Genomic DNA, 15,760 nt, shown 5'->3' on the forward strand with positions numbered 1-15,760 from the left:
TCTGCCATCACCCCTGGAAGAAAGCCAGCAGCCGCACTGGCGAGTTGCCAGGGTGTCCTGTTCTTGTGCAATTTGAGTGCCTCTGTGTATATCTTCACTAGGCTTACCGAAGTCACCATTTACAATATTGAGTAGAAGGAGCAGGTTGGAATAGTCAGCATTTATAAGTCAACTGGTTACACGATACAAAAATATATAGCCAACTTCAGAATTTATAGCAATAACATTTATGTATCGTGTTACTCCTAGAACTATCCAATTTATAAAGTGCCTATTGTGTATACATAAGGAATAATCATAAATCATTTACATTAAACAGTGTCAAGTAGCAAAACACAACTTTCTCCCTAAATTCTGCACAGTGAGATTAATGAGGTTTTTGAAAGGAAGCACACTAAAAAAAAAATCAACTCTGATTCATCCTAGGTGGATAACATATCCATATAAAGGAGCAGGTGTCTGTAGCATGATTTAGAATACCTATGGAACATCTCTGGAAAATATTAACTTTCTCTGAAGTAGACAACTGTCCACAAAAGGAGCTGGGAATGTGGCAAAAAACCAAGTCTGTCACCAACCTCAGGCTTCCTTTTATTTTCTTCTCAGTAAAGAGTGGATTTACAACAAATAAACAGAGAAAACTTGCAGCCCTATTTGACTAGTTGTCTGACATGTTTTCATCTACAAGCACTTTTAGAAAACCTGGGCAAGATTATGTAGATTACCTGCTTTGTCTCTTTGACTCCTAGTTGGAGAAGAATTGCACTCAGTGACCACCGTTACCAAGAGCCCTAAAGTGGAACTCAAGTGTGTCTGTGGATTTTCTCTCCTGTTTACTTTGCAGTCCGTCCCCTATTCAGAAAGGCAGCTGTCTTTAAAAGTCTACGCTTTGAGGTCTTGGACTAAACTCATTTCTTCTCCCTAAAAAGCCCCTAATAATAATAGGGAAGGTTTCCACAGTTCGCATCTGTAAAAGCACTTAATCTTATCTGAAGCTCACACCTACACAGCTGAATTGCAGATCATATGAGAAAAATACAACTTGGATTTTTCTTCCAATATTTTGGTCCTCTATCTTCTGTCTTTAGAAAGGATTACAGAAGTGATATGCTCTTCCTGCCTTAACTCACAGCCTTAAAAATATTCATTGATTTCTTTTAGCCAAAATGTAAGAATCGCATTTTTCTTATATATAAAAACAGGTTTGTTCTTTAAAAAACTCACATCGCCTTCAAATTCTATGACTACTATTATTATGTAGAGTAGCAATTCCCTATCTTGGTAAAAACTAAAATTGAACCTGAAAAACGGAAAGAAATGTATAGCAAGAAAATCTGTAAACCAGTATTCACTGAAGAACTATACGCTGCTTCCTAGTCACAGATAATTGACACTGTGTAAAGACAGGTTGGAATCTAGAAATCAAAACAAAAGCCATACACACACACAGTGATAACAGATCCATGAATTTCTCAATTGAAGCGAGAACTTGTGGTAAATGGAGGTTTGGAGGAGAAGCTTTTTTTTTCTTGATGAGGAAGATTGGCCCTGAGCTAACATCTGTTGCCAATCTTCCTCTTTTTGCTTGAGGAAGGTTCACCCTGAGCTAACATCCATGCCAATCTTCCTCTGTTTTTCGTATGTGGGATGCTGCTACAGCATGGCTTGATGAGCAGTGTGTAGGTCCACACCTGGTATCCAGACCTGTGAACCCTTGGCCACTGAAGCAGAGGCTGCGAACTTCAGCACTACACCAGTGGGCCGACTCCTGGGGAGAAGTTTTTTTAAAAAATAACGTGTTAATCTAGAAAGTCATTTATACAATGGCTTTTGTAGAAATATTCTGAAAGCTGGGCATCCTCCAAAATAGCTGTATTTCAGTGGTATTAATTGGTAGGGAAAAAATATGATGGACTTCTTTACAACAGAGAGTATTAAACTTAAGAAGCAGTGACAACTTACTTTAGTCATAAATAGAAGACTTTGGTTAAAAAGCTTACCCATTCATGAGGAACAGTGTGAATTTCAGAAGGCTTTTGTTTGTGTGAAGAAAGACAAGGTGACACAGTGAATCTCTCAATTTAACATGTTTATTCTCTAAAAATATCTGGTAACCACGAAATTCTTTCCCATTTTTGAGTGGCATTTTGATTCACTTAAGAAGAAAAACTCTTGTACTCAGTGAAGGAACTTAAAATTCCAGGCTAACTCCTTCATCTTGTCAATAAACTGAGACATCTATGTAAAAATAAAGTGTAATTATGACTGCTATCTCGGCGATTGCTACTTAAGTCTTCACATTGTTAAAAGGTTTTCCTCCCAAAATTAATGAAAAATACACAATTGCTATGCAGAAATTTATAAAGTATCCATATTTTCTTATGATTGACCTATGTTTTCCACCAACTCTCTCTAGATTTCTCAATTAAAAATAATTTTTAAGAAAATAACTGACTTCACCAACATGTTCCAAAATAAAATATGGTTAAAAAGAAAAAGAAACTCAGCAAATCAACAGGCAGTTTAGGCCAATTCTCAAAAAAGATTTCCTTTTCCAAGACATGATTAGTACCTTATTTTTTTTCTTTTGGTGAGGAAGATCAGCCCTGAGCTAACATCTGTTGCCAATCTTCCTCTTTTTGCTTGAGGAAGATTCACCCTGAGCTAACATCCATGCCAATCTTCCTCTATTTTGTATGTGGGATGCTGCCACAGCATGGCTTGATGAGCGGTGTGTAGATCTGTGCCCAGGATCCAAACCTGCAAACCTGAGACCGCCGAAGCAGAGCATGCAATTTCAACCACCTCAGTACTGGCTGGTCCCAATTAATACTTCTTTAACTGAACTGACTACATTGAAGGGATTTAGAATATATATAAACACGGGCTCCCATAGCAATAAAAGTTGTAGAACACCAACAATGAAAAATGACTTCTTTTTTTCCTAATGGAAGTTTTCTAATGTTGTCAGTATAAACTTCTCATCCTGAATAAAAGATTCTGCCTCTTTTCCTTACACAAAATAATAGTTAAAGAAACATCTTCAGGATGAACCACTCATTTCCACTTTAGCTAACAAGAAAATATAACTTCTTTTTCATTCTTATTTTGATATTATCATTTAAACAACTAGTTAAGGATGATAACTCATTTTGTTTTTTATTCAGGAAATAACCCCAGTAGCAACTCATTTCCCTAGATGACACGGAAATCAATGTTGCTTTTCGTTTGTTCTAGAAGGCATTGATTCGATTTCACTTTTAGAGTTTCTTAACCCAGAATCCATGGATTGCTGGGAAATCTACAGGTTTCTGGAATTATATGCCAAATTTCATGTGTATGTACCTATTTTGATTTTTCTGGCAGCAAACCATTCTTTTTTGCTACATAGCATCCATGCACCCTCCTTATGTTAACAGTGCCCCGTTTGCCTCTGGGATACAATCCTAATGCCTAGTCTATGAAAAATGACGAAGTTGGCTCTATCTCCTGCTCCAAGAGAGGTCATACACAGGATTAGTGTATGATCTAATCAAAACGAATTAGCACAAAGATACTTTTTATAGGCTTCTGGGAAACAGACTGTCTTTTTCCTGTTTGATCTGAAGCCTGAGAGGATGTTATAGTTGAAACAATGCTACTGCCACCATCTTGCTTCCAAATGAAGCCAAACACTGAAGCTGTATTAGTGGAAGCTGAGAGATGGACAGAAATTGAGTCCCGCTTCCATTATTTTAATCCAGAAGTTAGTTCTGTGCCCAGACTTTCCATATTTCAATAAATAAGTAACACACATATACAGGCACACACATTGCACATTCATACCACACTCCACAACATTTGCATAGCTGCCTCCTACTTCCTCAGCTTTACTGCTACTGACTTTCTCTGACCTTTCCTATCTAATATAAATCTCGCTCTCTTTATTTCTGTCCATCCTACCTGTCTTTAATCTCATCATGTATGGTCAAAATCATATGCCATATGCTATTTCTTAATTTGGTACACAGAAATTTGGTCAGATTCAGTCCTTTTCAGGCAAAGTTTACACAGTGCAGGATTATTTTTACAGTTGAGGGGGAGGAGGAGAAAGTGAGGGAAGGATGAAAGGAGAGACAGAGGGAAGACGACAGACTTTAAAAACTGAAGATCCAGGGGCCGGCCCATGGCCGAGTGGTTAAGAGTTGTGTGCGCTCCACTTCCGCAGCCCAGGTTCACGGGTTAAGATCTGGGTATGGACCTACTCCACTCATCAGCCCTGCTGTGGAGGCATCCCACATACAAAGAAGAGGAAGATTGGCACAGACGTTAGCTCAAGGCTGATCTTTCTCAACCAAGAAAAAAAAAGAGGAAGACTGGCAACAGATGTTAGCTCAGGGTGAATCTTCCTCAACAAAAAAACAAAAAAATGAAGATTCAAATAGAGAGCTATGTAGTAAACTTCATCAACGGTGGAACCAATTGAGATTTTGATTAGACACATACAAGAAAACATGTTTTAGTTAAGCAAATATCTTTAGCATAGATAGGAAGAAAGGATTTTTATGCATTTTAATCTCCTTTCCAACCAAAGTTAGCTGACATAATTATGGGGCCCCTACAAGTAACTGCTGGGGCTTAGAATCACTTGTCATTTCCTTTGAACTGGCTCTATAAATGCCAAGACTGAGTATTTTAGATTAAATGAATAGATTAATAAACATCTTTGGAATATCCATCATCAAGGTTGATTTATGTTCTATTGTCGGCAGTAATTCAAGAAAATGCCATGCTATTCAAAAAATATTGCATGTCGTTCTCACCACTTTGCCAATGTTATGACACCATGTAAGTATGACGATACCTATATCCTTTTGCCATACTAACTATACACAAAAGCCGATAGATACAAAACCACTTTAAGTTTACACGGGCATCAGCACTAGAACCACTCATATTTATAACTCTGATGAATGGCCTTTCATTTGTAAATTTATGGCATATCCATAATTTCTTTAGGGAACCAAGAGGTTCATTCAAAAAATTGCCACAACATTTATCTATGCAAAGATGATGGATATGGTTTATGAAATTAAATGCTTTTAAAAATTAAAATCATATTGCCAAGGCAAAGGACATCCTCTTTCTTGGTTTGCTCACATTTTAAAATGATCACAACTATACCCTCAGCAGTTATAATGTTTAATCTAGATAGCATGTTAATACACTTATTAAATAGGTCCAAATATATTGCTATTAGGGCTGTTTACCATCAGTATAAACTACTGGACATCAAGTTCACTTAAATTTATTATTTTATTCTCTAATTCTATTCTATATCATGCTATAAAATATATAAAGTATCATTAGAATGTAATACTTCGTATTTATATTTACTGCATTTATATTTAATTCTTCAGGGATACTCCCAACATGGTTTATTGTAAGCACAGACTATTATAAACAATAACCTAAATAAAATTACTTAAATAAAATACATATTTGCCAAAAATTAACATTAACTAAACAAGGAGTCCTATTTTATCTCAATATAGACTTTGCTCAGTTGGAGAAATCAATGAAGTAGGAGAGGATGAAAGGTAACAATGATCACTAAAGTAACCAATAAAAAGTAGAGTAGTCAATGTTGTAAGTGTGAAGAAGAAACATACATTGCTGCTATGTGTGACGTGTTAGCAATCCTATTCTCCCTTCATTTGTCATCATTTACTATTGTAAGTAGGAAATATACACAAATCTCAGTGCTTTGGTTTTTTTCTGGAGTTGTTTAACTTTTTAAAAACATCTATCCTAGGGGCCAGCCTAGTGGCACAGTGGTTAAGTTCATGCACTCCGCTTCAGTGGCCTGGGGTGCACAGGTTCAGGTCCCAGGTGCAGACCTACACACTGCTCATCAAGCCATGCTTTAGCAGCATCCCACACAACAAAAATAGAGGAAGATTGGCATGGATGTTAGCTCAGGGTGAATCTTCCTCAAGCAAAAAGAGGAAGATTGGCAACAGCTGTTAGCTCAGGGCCAATCTTCCTCAAACACACACACAAAAACTCTCCTAATACAGAATCTATAATAGGTTGAACCTGAGTTTAATTATTTGATTTGGGCATATGAACAACAATCTCCAAATCAGCAATTTTCTTTAGCATTAGCTAATCTAGTCAAAAAAAAATTGTTCCAAATGCTTGCAACATTAATATACAAAATATTTCTTATGTATTTAGCTTTCTCTATTTTGCTTAAAACAAACAATCTTAAAAATAATAAACACTTTACATACCCCAATGGATCGCTAGCTCCTCGTGGGCAGGAACATATTTATCATCATCTTTGGGTCACCAGTGGCCAGCACAGCACCTGAGATATAATGCACACCCCATAAATGTGTTTAAATTAATTAGATGATACAGCACCAACTAGAATCTATTTGGAAGGTACGAATTCAATGAAACAACCATTGTACATATCAACCATCAATCTGCTTCCTCTGTGCCCTACATTATTAAAGTAGCAGTGCACTTTTTTATACCTTTCAATGACAACTTTATTCTAAAAACTCAATTCTCAAGAATAATGGCCTCTAAATGCTTATGACATTATATATTCTTATTGTCTTTAGGTTTTGGTGGAGGCCGTGGAGTGACGTGTTCTCTAACATAATCTCGAAGCATCTGCAGTGAGATTGGGGGTCACTTGACAGGCATCTCTCCCAGGAGTCTTCGTGGAGCATGCGACTACAAAGGCTCCCTGCCTCACTACCTTTTGACTCACTTACTACAATGTTGCTATACTATTATTTATAAAACATAAATCTTATCAAGTTGTACTCCTGCTCAAAATGACCAACTTTAACAGCCTTCAAGAAAAAGTCAGTCATTCGGTGATGCAATAAATATTTAAGTGTATACAATATGCTAAGATCTACGCTAGGGAGACAAAGGTAACTATGATAGACAAGGGCCTGCTCTTCAATGAGATTTGCTCTTTCAAAAACATACTTCCCATCTTGTCCAACTACAGGACTATGATTTATCTTTAACTCCTAACTTGGGCTTCACTCCTCTGGGAATCACCTTTGATCCTCCCTGGCAAAATGAGGCACTCCTTCTCTGTGCTTCCATAAAATACCATACCCAATCATATAATAAAAGTTACCACAGTGGATGGGATTGCGCGTCTGCATCCTCCATAACTCAGGAAGTACGCGCACCTCAAATTCTTAGAGACACTAAGAGATTATGAATGGGTAGGTCCTTTTGGGAGAAGCTGAACTTGATTTGATTGAGCCAAAATTGGTTATTCCTCACAGGTTGTATGCATGTGCAAGGAACCTGAAAATTTCTGTGCTCTGTTCCATCCTCTCCCTCCCCAACACACAGACACACACACACACAAACACACACACACACACAGGCAAGCACAACACAGAGAAAGACTGGGAAAGCCCTGGGATAGTGAAACGAAGAGGGACCTCAACTTCAAGGGCATGGTAGGTCAGTAGCAGCTGTCCTGGCTCAAAATCCAGGGGGGCCAATTACATCAGCAAGAACAGAGGCCCCCACCAGTAGAGACACTATCAGAAGGCAGAAGCAGGAAGGATACAGAGGACAACCCCGAGGCCAGCATGCACAAATGTGATACTCCACATTCCCCTCCACCCCAGCCACAATGATACACAGACTCCTCAAAGATAGCTTCTTTAGTGGGGAGAGGGGCAGAGCCAGCACGAAGGTGAGGCTTGTGAGGCACCTGGGAGGGCACAAAATGAAAGGAGGCAGCCCTCTCAGGGTTGTCTAAGTGCAGGGGTGCCACCTGAGAGGGGAGCCTCCTGACATTTTACACCCACGGTACCTCTCACCCCACCCACCCTAGTCCCCAGCCTGGATGCGGAAACTGAGAAACTAACAACCAGAAAGAAATGATTTGATAGTGAAGACACTGAGTTATTTTGTGCTATTTTGGGTTCACTTTTTACTACCTTTCAATCTGCCCAGTAGAGTATGGACTCAGGAGCAAGAATACATTAGGGAAACAGCTCATTTTTCTTTGTATATTAGAGTAGAAGTGGATAAATTTTGAACCAACTAGATGTGTCAAAAATTATTACAATGTTTTATCAGATTATTTCCCTATTTAAATTACTCAAATCGCTATAAAAAAATCTTTTTTCTTTATCCCTTTATACCTTCCCTAAGCAGGTACACTTCTTCTCATACTATTGAAAATCACGTTACGCCACTCAACAGACAAAAGGAACCAGAACATCAATTTCTTAAGAGTCAAAAAGAAAGATAACCACTAGTACTCCCTGCCAGCCGAAAGCATATTTCCTAAAGTCCTCTTGTGAAGTCCGCCAAAAAGATACATGATTTAAATCTTCAATTGCTATAAATCTGAGATGCTCTAGCAATTTGCCTAACTTAAATCCTCACGACGTGCGTTGTGGTTCCTTTTACAAATTTCAAGAAGCTTCACGTGTGCTATTTAATAACTCCATAGGTAGCAGTGTGACACTGGAAACCATGTTAAGGTCTGTAGGCTTTCCCTCCATGCTCTACCAGCTGGTTGAGTGTCAGACAAGTCACTCAATCTTTCAGGGTATTATACTCATCACACTAAAGGGGGGCCTATGCAATTTCCAAAGTTCCACCCCACGCTAATATTTCTACCTCAATTAGATGGTACTTTTGATAGAACTTTAACCTTTCTCCTTCATGAATGCAGGTACAAAAAGATTAAATGATTTCCAATCACAATAGGAGAACTGGTAGCATAAGGAGTGAGAGACAGAGATGTTACATGAGACTCGGGTGATCAATAGTAATCATAATCAAACACTTTGATATTTTACAGCAGTTACTAGCAGCAGGCGCCACGCTTAGTGCTTTTTGTGTCATATCTCGCTTAACTCCCACAACAACTCTATGGGAGAGGTATTTTCACAACACCCATTTTACAGATGAAAAAACTGGCGGAAGAGATTAAAAAATGTGCTCAAGGTCACACAGCGAGAAGATCTTTAGCCAGCTGTGATACTGCTATTAATTGCAACCAAAAGAATTTAACCAGGGCCAGCCCGGTGGCACAGCGGTTATGTTCGTGCGTTCAGCTTCTTGGCAGCCCAGGGCTGGCCGGTTCGGATCCTGGGTGCGGACATGGCACTGCTTGGTAAAAGCCACACTGTGGTAGACGTCCCACATATAAAGTAGAGGAAGATGGGCACGGATGTTAGCTCAGGGCCAGTCTTCCTCAGCAAAAACAAGAGGATTGGCAGCAGTTAGCTCAGGGCTAATCTTCCTCAGGGGGAAAAAAAAAGAATTTAACCAAAACATAGTGAAAAGTGCAGGACAAAAGAAATTCTAGAATCACTGTATATTCGAAATGTTTAACATAACCATTTCTGAAAATAAAGTTAAAAAAGAATGCAGAAAAAAGTTCTTGCTCAAAAAATTTATTTTCATGAGGTAGATAGATGCGTGCAAAGTTGAAACTGGAAGGGACAGAATCATTTCTTCATTTCATTCTACAGTGAGGAAAATTAGTTTCCCATGGTAATGGAAGGACTGCCTGCAACTAGTTCTCCTCTTTTTCGGTCAAGAACTCTTTCTAGTGTTTTTCTAATCCTTTGGAAAGGCAATAGTGGTTGAGAGTGCAGGCTCTGAAGCCAGACTGCTCAGTTTGAATTCCTGTTCTCACTCGCTAGCTGTGTGATCTTATGCCTCAGTTTCCCCATCTGTAAAATGTGAGTAATAATGCCTACTACATAGGGTTGTCATGAGAATTAAAAGAATTAATACATATAAAACACAGAGAACCATTCCTGGTATCCAGTAAGTACTTAATAAGTGTTGGTCTTTATTATTGCTACAATAGCACACTTGGAAAATAAGGAGGCCAAAACATCAGCAGCACGCAGAAGAGAGCATGAAAGTTTTACTAATACCATTTGAGATATTCCAGACTTCCACCCAAAAATTCTACTCCTTACTCTCCTAAGCGCACCATACAGCCTGCAGAGAGTCAAGCTCTGTCAGGACTAGAGATATAGGAAATGCTAAAAGAAGTAATTTACTAGCAAAGTTTTAGGGAGGTGTCCTAGCTTCCAGTCTCGGCTTTGCCATTAGCCACTGGATTTTGGAAAGCCAGAACATGCCTCCAAGTCTCAGTTTCCTTCTTGGAACTTTCCTACCTAGAGATACTTCTGGAGAGTTCTCAAGGATTCATTAATAGCTGAGGCCAAGAAGGAGATTTCATATCTTATTTTTAATAATCCTAACCAAGTGAACAATATATAAACTTTAATTACCAAATCTTTTGTTGTCTTGTTTTGCATTAGATTTCCTGCCATTATTAACTAAGGCGTGATTATAGGAAAACATGTGCAATTTGCAATTCTAACAGTCTTTAATCTTAAAAGAATTTCCATGGGTGGAAGAAATGGCAAACAAGCACCCTTGCTCTATCCTTTGCCCAGCCCACCACTTGCTCAAGGGATCTTAACTCATAAAGGAGGAGCGCTGTATAGCTTTAAAATGACTTCATTCCCATATTTACATATTTTTAATAGGGCTATGATGAATCTCCTTCCGCTTGACTCCTATTTTGAGCTGTGATATTTTAATCTCCATTCTTGCTGCAACTTAGCAGATGAATGTGCAGTGTGACAGAGCTCAGAGGAAATAGTATAAATAAAGCAAAGTGGAGCTATGACATCTCACATTTTATAGCTTTTTTATTGTAGCCGAAGCATAAACAGAGCACAGCTGTGTTATACTTACCGCTGCGAGCGCTCCCTCAGTCCTCACCCCCTATTGCTTTTAAAAAGACAGTGCTCTTATTCAGAAAGCTTTGGCTGTGAGTAGCACGGCCCCACCGGGGCAGCCTCTACCCCAAACCTCTACCTTTGACACGTTTCTCCTCTTTCACATGTAGATTTGTCGTGTACTATATCATTCATCTGACTGCGGCCCATACTGTACTGCAGCAGAAGCACACAGCTCTGACCCTATTGGAAGACGGCTCCAGAACCAACACTATAATTTTCACCCCTTCTCAACGTACACATTGCACCCAAATAATTTACAAATGCTCTCTTTACAGGAGTCACACAACTAGCTGGAAGTATTCAAAATAATGCACTCTCTCAATGAAAGCCCCTTTTAGAATGAAGAAGTTGTATTTTTCACTTTCAAGTTGACTCAGTCACATTTGGGTGAAAGTTGGAAATGCCAAGAGGGTCAACTACAGCGAGAGTTAAGAGTGGTGATGAGATGTGCAAAATAATTCTCCATGCTAACACGATCATCAGGTCATAGAATTTTTCAGGCTGATTATATATTTCATGAAGTCCAAAGAAGACAGAGTAAGACAAATAGCAAGCACTTTCTACACTCTGACAAATATGAAGTTATATACATAGGATTTGGTCTGGGGCAAGCATCTGATCTAAGTGGAGCCAAATCAGAGTGCTTCCCTGAGATGTTTAAGCAGAATGGAAAAAGCAGCAAGCTGTAAAATTCCAGTGCTGTCATCAATGGTGACCTTTCCTTCCATATGGAGAAATCTCTATTGCAGCAAGAATCAAGTTGACATCCAAAGTGACATGGAGACAAGGGAAAGTATGAAGCCCCGGCCGAGTTCAAGTATGGTATATGGCCGAGTATGACTCCTTGGTTCCAGCTGTTCCTGAGGTCCATCTACATTCCTGCCTCCCTGCAATCTGGTTATTTGCCTTCCTTGTATTCCTTTACCCAACAAATTCCAGCTTTACCTCTTAAGCTGCCTAAATTGGGTTTGATCATGTACAAAAAAAAGAATCCTAACTATTACACCTTCCAGAAGAAAATTCTTTTTTCAGTTGGGTTAGGATTTATTCTTCCTTTTTCAAATACCACCACACTATTTATGGGAAGGAAGGAAAACCCTCTGGGCTTGTAGAGGAATGTGTAATGAAATTCAAAAGACACACGCATCCAAGTGAAAAGAATATAGGGGCCTAGTAGCCTATACACGAGTGAAGTGAAATGAAAGACAGGAAGATTGATTTGCATCATCATTAGCATTGAAGGAGAAAAGCACAAGAACACAATCACTCCAAGAACCACCTCCATTGACACATATAATTGTTTCAAAACAACAGGCCCAACTGGGCTAACACAGGGGCAAAGTTGGTACCCCAAGCTTCTCAGCTATCTATCCGCCCAAAGTTGCTCTTCTGCCAAGCTCATTGTTTACCAAGCTGCCAGCCCAGCCCAGGGATCTGATTAGCAATTTGCACTTTTGTGAGAGGATTAACAGAATTCCTTTGTTTTGATGTCGGATTATCAAACTGCATCTTTAAAGAGGTGTGACCTCATCCAGATTCATAAGCCTGCTCCCTAGAGAATGACTTGAATTTTACTCCACTTGCGCAACATATAATTTCATAAAGGAGTTACTGTCAAAACACGGTACTCAATTCTTGATGTGTGCGAAGAAGCACATTTGTAATGTAAATAACCTCAGAAGTTTTGTGATATTTTAAAATAACCCATCTGGTGGGAAAACAACGATTTTCAACCCATTTGGTTCCAGCACTGGTAAATTAGCGTGCACCCAGCTCACAGAATCCAGAGATAAACCCCATTCCCAAACTGAGACTCCTGGAGCTTTTCTTTTCAAGGGCAAGTATTTTTAATTGTCCCATGCTCTTGACATATTTTTAAAAAGGAAAATAGAATGCACAAGAGAGTAAACTGAGGAAAACCAAAGAATATGATGGCTAAGGTCAAAATGATGATATCAAATTGTTTAGACCACATGTCCATCTTTACCCAAATACAAAGATGAACAAGGATAATACAGTAAGAGTTTTGTATTTCTAAGTTTGTTCAGTAACAAGCAACTAATCAGAAAGAAAAGGCCCTGAAATTTCCACTGAAGTTCAAAACAAGTAAAACTCCCAAGGTGGGGGCATCTATAGGGCAGTATGCACTGGACTGAGAAAATTAGTCTTCAGACTTTGCACTAGCGTAATTTTTATGTGAGGTGGCAATCACAAATAGAACACACAAGAGCAGTCTCGCCTGTGGGAGGCATGCATTACTGGGTTGAGAACCGTATCTCGGGAAGTACACAGATGCCCATTCAGCTACAAATGGCAAAAGGGCAGCACGGCCACAACAAATGCCCAAAAAGCCAGACACTACTGCAGATCAAGCGGCAGCTTTACTCTTACAAACTAAAAAAATCCAAACAAACAAGCAACCGAAACATCCTGTTTCATAAGGAGGAAACAAGTATAATTAAATACGTATGTTTATTTTTAGTATTAATACATTTTGTTGTTACCCGAAAGTTGATAGATTCGGACATGTTTCTTTAAGTTAGGGAACTTTCAATTACAGCACGAGTGTACAAGGCTGGCCCTGATAAATAAGGTGTAAGTTGTGTTTGTCTGTCTGGAAGCATAATACATACATGCGTGACTATTAAATCAGTGGTTCTTAATGGCAGATGTGTGGATTAATGAAGTCACTTAGAAAATCTTTTTTAAAATACTCACATCATGTACTCCAACTTATAGCCAGTGGATGGGATGAGAGCATATATTTCTGAAAAATCTCAGTTGGGTATTTTATAAATCCCTCTTGAAACAGCCCTCTCTTATATACGAAAAAAGTCCCTTCTATATGGGTTATTTGTTAGTCTTGCCTTACTAAGTTGGAAGTGTCCTTAAAAAGGTGGATCATGTCTCTTAAGAACCTTGTACAGTGACCAGCACACAGTTTGGTGTTCAAAAAATGTTGAATAAGTAAATACAAAAGACTCGTTGTTAATTAATGGGGACGTGATAGATGTTATCATAGCAGACAGATACTTCAGGAAGAGGAGGAATGAAAAAAATAACTTGGTAAGAATTTGACTGTAACCTCAAAGATGCCTACATGGACTTCAAGAAGAAAGCAATGTGAATTATTTATGACTTATCTGGCCATAAATACTGAATACGAGCCAAAGTCAACTTTGAATTATTCATTTATTCAACATATATTTATTGAACGTCTCCATTTGCCAGGAACTATCTTGGGCTCTAGAGATAGAGCAGTAAACAAAACGACCAAGTTCTTTGCCCTCATGCAGCTAATATTCTACTCAGAGAGAGAAAAAGTCAACAAGATAAATGAAGAGCTATATACTATGTTAGGTAAGTGCTAAGGAGAAAAATTAAAGCAAGGCACAATAGAAAGTGTTTATGGCAGGGCCAGATGCAATTTTAGATAGAGTAGAAGGAAGGGCCTCACTGAGAAGGTACCATCTGAGTCAAGACCTGAAGAAAGTGCTGGAATGAGTCATGCGGTATTGGAGCAAGAGCACTGCAGGCAGAGGGAACCTTACAGAATTGCACAGGCCCTAAGAAAGGCAGTGCACGGCATGTTCAAGAAAGAGCTATGGGCAGTATGGCTGAGGGTGAGTGAGTGGGAGAGTAGTAGAAGATAAAGTCAGGCGGGCAGGGGGAGCTGACTGCGCTCCTTGAGGGTCATAGTAACGACTCCCCAGAGGAAGTAAGCCATTGGAAGGTCCTAAACAGAGAAGGGCATAATCTGACTAATCTGATTTACATTTCAAGGGCTCACCCTGGCTGCCATATGAAAATACAGTGAAGACAGACAAAGGTAGGAGTCCAGTTAGAAGGCAAGGGCCACAAGCAGAAATGATGGTGGCTTGGACCAGACTAGAAATAGCGGAGATGAGGAGAGGTGGTCAGATCCTGTAAATATTTTGAAGGTAGTGCTGACAGGGTTTTGCTAAGGCATTAGGGGGAGTATATGTGAAAGAGAGGAGTCAAGGATGAAGGAAGGTTTGGGGTCTGAGCAGTGGGAAGAATGGATTTGTCTTTAACTGAGCCAGGGACAACTCCTAGGGAAGCAGGTGTGTGGGGCACATCTGGGGCTCACTTACATGCCCCAAGCGGAGCCGCCAAGTAGCCATTTGGATGTGTATGTAGAGAGTCCGGGATAGAGGTTACAATGTAAAAGAAATTTATATTCTCAAACAAAAATTTTCCTAGTTCTGACTAGGAACCAAAAGTGCTTGTTTTCAAATGAATCTTTATTTAAAAGACAGGACTGAATTTGTAGTGTCTTCAATAACAGTCTTTTAAAAAGTACAAAAATCTTTATACGGCCACTTGGGTTTAAGAAAGATAATTCCTTAAAGCTCATCATATACTGATAAATCATGGGCAGCTAAATTCATACTGTCAACACATGCAATAAATGCTAAAATAAGAGCCGAGGTGTGGTGGTCTGACTTGATATATGACTAGGCTTTAGATAATCCAGAAGAACAAATATGTAGCATCATCCTGGATACATTTGTCTCACATTTTTTCAGGAATGGCAAAAAACCCCTTACAATCATGTTTTTGAGGGTCTACTGATGAGACCTAATGCTGAGTACATGTTAAGTTTCATGCTTTATATTTAAGATTCATGTGGAATTTAGAGGCTGGTCCCATGGCTGTATGATTAGGTTTGCATTTGCATGTTCTGCTTTGACAGCCCAGGGTTAGCGGGTTTCCATCCTGGGCACAGACGTGGCACCACTCATCAAGCCATGCTGTGGAGGCATCCCACACAGAAGAACTAGAATGACCCACAACTAGGATATACAACTATGTATTGGGATTTTAGGGAGAAAAAAAAAATATGAGGAATTTAAAAAGCAAATTTAAAAGATTAAAGGTTTTAAAGATTTTACTCAATTACCTGATTTTCCCCAAAG

At 39.1% G+C, this 15,760-nt stretch overlaps 1 protein-coding gene across 31 annotated transcripts in view; it reads right to left on the reverse strand.

Annotated features, from left to right (window-relative positions):
* The window catches only part of SOX5 (SRY-box transcription factor 5), a 947,484-nt gene that overhangs the window by 774,853 nt on the left and 156,871 nt on the right, over positions 1-15,760 (reverse strand). For all 31 annotated transcript variants that reach the window (XM_070620840.1, XM_070620831.1, XM_070620821.1 and 28 more), the window contains exon 3: positions 6,276-6,352. The gene's annotated coding sequence lies outside the window, so the exon portion shown is untranslated. The remainder of the gene's footprint in view (positions 1-6,275; positions 6,353-15,760) is intronic.

This window comes from Equus przewalskii, chromosome 5, assembly GCF_037783145.1.
Source record: "Equus przewalskii isolate Varuska chromosome 5, EquPr2, whole genome shotgun sequence".
Classification (NCBI taxonomy): Eukaryota; Metazoa; Chordata; class Mammalia; order Perissodactyla; family Equidae; genus Equus; species Equus przewalskii.